This window comes from Bombyx mandarina, chromosome 24 (genome assembly GCF_030267445.1).
Source record: "Bombyx mandarina strain Sakado chromosome 24, ASM3026744v2".
Lineage (NCBI taxonomy): Eukaryota > Metazoa > Arthropoda > Insecta > Lepidoptera > Bombycidae > Bombyx > Bombyx mandarina.
The window spans coordinates 921,487-927,486 of NC_143230.1; positions in this window are offsets into that span (position 1 = coordinate 921,487).

Consider the following 6,000-nt stretch of genomic DNA (forward strand, 5'->3'; position numbering starts at 1 on the left):
AAACATAAGTGAGTATAGAAGAGCATACACTAGCGATATTAAATTTTTTATCTATCGGTGCTATTTTAAAAATAAAAAAATTTAATTTCCAAATAACATTATTAATACAAAAGTAACCCTGTCATTATGTTTATTTTTGCCCAAACCAGTGATCCGATTTAGAAGAATTTCCATGTTCCAAGAAAGAATGTACCTAAGTAATTAGACTTTCATCCCACTGCTGAGGTTTCCACCCGTGCTTTATGATATGTAGGCCGCTCATGAAAAGCTGGGGTGGAAAGTTAGTTTTCAAATACGCTCAAAATATTTCAATTTCTTCTTATTTTCGCATTCCCTAAAAATCCTTTGGAACGTGTCCGACACGAGACGTCAAACAAGGGAAACAGTCTACCAGGATCGCATAAGTGGTAATGACGAACCCGTGCAGATTCTATTAGGCCGCCATCTAGTTTTGAGTAATAGTTTAAAAAATACAAATTACATTTGATACTTCCATAGCACCACATAGCCTAGCACGTAACAATGATGAACATCGACTTTATAAAAATATTCATTAAGCTAAATATTCATTCATTTGTTTTAATTATTCCCTTTATAAATAATAACAGAGAGACCGCACGCTCGCTGTGAGCGGACGCCATATCTATCAACCAGATGGCAGTTTGACGTTTCACAGTTCCCAGTGACTTCCTTAAATTCATAAACTCCTGGTATGATATTTTTCAGTTTACATGTTGATGTTTAAGACGCAAGAGACACGGACGGACAGACGCGCTATTTCTTCTAATTTTATTTTCCACGTGCATTGCAATTATTGTAAAAATAGCGTAACCGGACAAAATTTTAATTGATAATCATATTATCTACCCCGTATGGGGCGACTGGCAGCAGTGGCAGCTACTAATATTTCACCATAATAAAACAAATAAGCTCTTTTGTTTTTTTCTTGCTTCTTCTAATATTCTACGTCTAAAATCAGTGAATTCTAAAAATGATTCATTTATAATTTTTAGAATTAGATTTGTTACGGTAGAAGTAGATAATGCGGTAAATGTAACACATTTTCCGGTAAATGTGCACATTTGCCTCCTCGTTTGGGTAATGTGAATTCAACTAACATTTGAGTCGACTATGTAGTATCAAAGCCGGCAATGTGACTTTTGGACAATTAATGGTAAATCAGAAAAACGAATTATTGACTTTGTATTCCATTGGCAGTCACAAAACTCTTCTGAAAGACATCTTAGATAAATAACAGGTTAAGTATTAACCTTTATTTAATGCAGGTTTTGAACCGTATTCTTTGAAGGAGACGATTATATTCAAATCAATCTGTATTGACATATCAATAAATTTTTTTTGTCCAAATGCACAGATTGCCACCTTTGATAATAGACGACTCATTTACAGTTTCAAAGAAGGGAAATAAATGTACATTGAATTCACAATGACCATGTCGTTTTGGTAAATGTGAGCATACAAAATACGAAATCGTCACGCCGATGTATAGTGCGCATGCGCGGTATGCGAACCACTGTTTTGGCTAGTTCAGTGGGCGCTGCTATTTCACGTTACACATTTCGTGGAAGTGCTCTATCTATAATGTTAATATTATGTTTATGTACCGTATAGTAACTACATTACAAATCAATGCCATAGTACTGAAGATTACTGGATATAATTTAAGATATTTAGAGAAATAAGACTCAGGTAAGTTGAAATTATCATACTTATAGATTTAAAATTATAATTTTTCTACAAAAAATATATATGTTTTTAGTTGGAACTTTTCGAAAAACAATGGAACAAAAAGGAATATTTAAAAATCAACTAGAACAGATTGTATCACAAAAAAACAAAAATAATACTTATTTAAACCAACATCAGTATGAAAAAATATTATTGGAGGTAAAGGCAGCAAAATTAAAAGAAAAGAATAAAAGTGATGTAGATTACCGCCGGCTGAAAAGATACGATATAATAGTGGTAGGAAAGGAAGAAAAATTAATAAGTCCATTAAAAGAAGGGGATAGCATAAAATATTTTGCAACAATTGAAGAAACTTATGAAATTATACACGACGCTCATTTGGCAACTGGCCATGGTGGCCGAAACAGATTAGTGAAAGAAATTAATAACAAATACAAAAACATTACTACTGAAGCAGTTATGTTGTATTTATCTTTATGTGAAGCATGTCAAAAAAAGGGCAAGAAAAAAGGAATTGTGATAAAACCAACGACGGCGTGAAATTTTAATGAATTCTAGGTGTCAAGTGGATCTTATAGATTTACAGACACCACCAGATAATGAATTTAAATTTATTTCAAATTATCAAGATCATTTAACCAAATTTGTTGTACTGCGCTCACTAAAAACAAAAACTGCGTCAGAAGTAGTAAAACAACTTATGGACATTTTCACCCTTTTGGGAGCCCCATCCTCCAATGTGATAAATGGTAGGGAGTTTGCAAATAAAATTATCCAAGAATTAGCAAATATGTGGGATGGTGTGAAAATAATACACGGGAAGCCTCGCCATTCCCAAAGTCAGGGCTCGATAGAGCGAGCGAATCAAGATGTTCAAAATACGCTTACAACCTGGCTTATCACTAACCAAACAACCAAGTGGTTTTATGGCTTAAAATATATTCAACTGATGAAAAATAAGATATAATAAATAGAGCTTTTCATAAGGGTATAAAGCAAACTCCCTATGAAGCTTTATTCGGAACAAGAATGAAATTGGGTTTGAAAACATCAAATTTACGGAATTTGTTGAACAGCTGGAAACAGAAGAAGAGTTAAAACAATTACTAGAAGGAGTACACACAGCCAATTCACCACATAGCAAAGTCGCAGAAAACGATGAATTTTCCATTGAAACGTCAGTCATAATTTTGGATTATGGTTTATTATGTAACCAAATTGAAGATAAAGATGGAGGTTTTGAGTTAAATTCTGTTTTAAACGAGAAGAAAGAAGAAAGAAGAAAATTTTAATTGTTAATGCTCGAAAGAGAGCAAGGGAAAATTTAGAAAATCAAGCTATCAAAATGTGTAATCTTTCGAAAGAAAAATTTCCTGCTGCTGTGATTGGTTACAATGTTAGAGTTTTCATTCCAGACGTTGATCGTGGTAAAACGGATCGTTTTTTCCAAAGATGACGATAAAAATTTATATAAATTAAGAACTAAACAGTTTTACAACAATCTTATTCTAGGCATGAATTCGCCATTTGCGAAAAGAAGTTTATATCATACGAAGATCTTCCTCAAGATGTTGAGAAATCGGTCAGAGAAATTATAGGAATGCAGTCCTTTAATGGTGGATAAGGTTTTAAAAGATGCATCTGTAAAGGAACATGCTCCTCAAAAAAATGCAGTTGTATTAATGCTGGAATATTACGTAATTCCAAGTGCCACAATAGCAATTCTTGCACAAATAAATAAAACTTTTTTCATTATGACATTTCTTACGTTCCTTTATAGTTTTATAAAATTTAACTGTTATAATAAAGAAAAAAACAAGGACGAAAAAAAGTATATTCTGTTTGTCATTGCAAAAACATTTTGAATTTATTTGTATTCCAACTTTTCTTAAAATATGAAGATTACATGAGTGTACATTTACCAAAACGTGAAGGCGAGAGTACATACACATTTGCCGGGAAATGTACATATACATTACACTCAGTTCGCATATACCTAACTTTTTGGCAAATGTCTACATTTACCGGTAAAAGTATACATTTCCCAAGAGTGTACATTTACCGTAACAGATTAGTTAATGGATCGATCCCATTGCTGCCTTTGTAAATCCTGTTATGTACCTGTGGAAGGAAGCGCATTCTTCGTATGCATGACAAAATGGTTCGTCTGAAGGCGAGAAATTAAGGTGGCGCCACCGTAACAACTGTTGTAATTTAAAATGATAAAGAGCTAAATAAGACTAAATTGATTTAATAGACACTGTAATTATTGGGCATGAAATAAGATAAAATAAAGGCTTATTTAATCTTATTTAAATAATATTTAAATAATTAAAATAAATCAACGCCATATTCATTTAATAAGGGTGGGTTTGGCGTTTGCATCATTATCAATTTAAACTTGAACGAAATACGCTTCGGAGCGGATAGGTTATCAGGCGCACATAAGAACGCAAGAGATTATTTGATTCCATAGAAAACTTTTACTCGTTTACTTATATATTTTGTGAAAGATTAAGTACCTATTGTTTAAATCCACTTAGAAATACTAAATTATGCAACCTTCGTAAGTTTCATCCATATTGTTTAAATTATATCTTTTGTCTAATTGACAACAGCTGAGTAGGAATAACCAGTCACCGAGGAATTATAAAGGCTTGATATTAGCGCGATCTATAGCGCTATTGCTGAAACAGCCTCTATTGTAGTTTGGCTATTCACAGATAGATGCCGTTAGTGACTCGAAATATTAACAAACATGTTCTCTTCACCCGCTTTCTTTTAAACATTTTGATTGTCAAAGAATAATAAAATTTGCTCATAAATGTGACCAAAAGTATTGGTTTCTCTATATTAAGCACGCAGTTACTTTAGGTAGGTTGTATCTTAATATTCCTAACATTATATGTGTATGCGAGGGTGAGTTTGTTTGTTACGCTTTCACACACGTAGCAAGCAACTAACTACCCAAACAGATCATGGAAATTCTGCATAAATTTTAGGGACAGAAAAAGGTTTTTTTATCTACAAAAAAGTACTATTATTGCTATTGTACATTAAGCGAGCGAGCAAAGCCGCCTGTAAAAACTACATAATATTTAATAGCTTTAATTTAGATAATGAAGCAGTACACATAACACCAATGAAGAAAAATAAATATCAATCTATGTTCATTACGTTTTTTTATTACGTCAAGGAAAAGACGTCATGTTTGGAATCAAATGTACCAGGATAGCATAAGCCCTAAGAGGAGCACAACAATTTACAAAATGACAGCAACGCATTCCTTACAAAATAATACGCCATCTATAGGCCAGAGTCGTGACAACTGAAGCGGGAAACAATAAAATTCTGCTAGTTTAGCATTTTATTATTTATTTTATATTGCCATTACGGCAGCATTAATTAAATTACTATAATTAAACAAAAATGATTGTGTTCATTTTAAAATGCGTTTCATTACTTTTGGACCACGTTTTAGGCCAAATGACGTATTTCGTTGAGATCTTTGTGCGTACCTACGTGACTTGAGGCAGCGATGCGAAAGTTCAATAATCCCGCGCTGGGACCTACTAAATGGGTTCTTTGCTAACAAGCAAATTTTATAGAAAACAAATCTTATGTAAATTTTTACTCGTGTTATGTTTTTTTTATTGCTTAGATGGGTGGACGTGCTCACAGCCCACCTGGTGTTAAGTGGTTACTGGCCCATAGATCTATAACGTAAATGCGCCACTCACCTTGAGATATAAGTTTTAAGGTGTCAGTATGTATACAACGGCTGCCCCACCCTTCAAACCGAAACGCATTACTACTTCACGGCAGAAATAGGCAGGGTGGTAGTACCTACCCGTGCGGACTCACAAGAGGTCCTACCACCAGTTCTAATTGTTCATAATTGTCTGCGTAACAGGAATTTTACCAATTTTAATAATTAATATCCACCTGTATTTCGGGGGCGATTCTAACATTTCCTTTGGCATTAGTGCTGGGTGTTGGCGAAGCCCCACCCATTAATATTATTATGAATTTTTACTGATGGTAGGACGTCTTGTGAGTCCGCACGGGTAGGTACTACCGCCCTGCCCATTTCTGCCGTGAAACAGTAGTGCGTTTAGTGCGTTTCGGTTTGAAGGGGGGGGCGGCTGTACTACTGTAAAAACTGAGTCCTTAGAACTTATGTCTCAAAGCTTACGTTGTAGATGTCTATGGGCTCCGGTAACCACTTAGCATCAGATGAGCCGTAAGGTCATCCACCCACCGAAGCAATAAAAAAATCAAGTGGAGCGC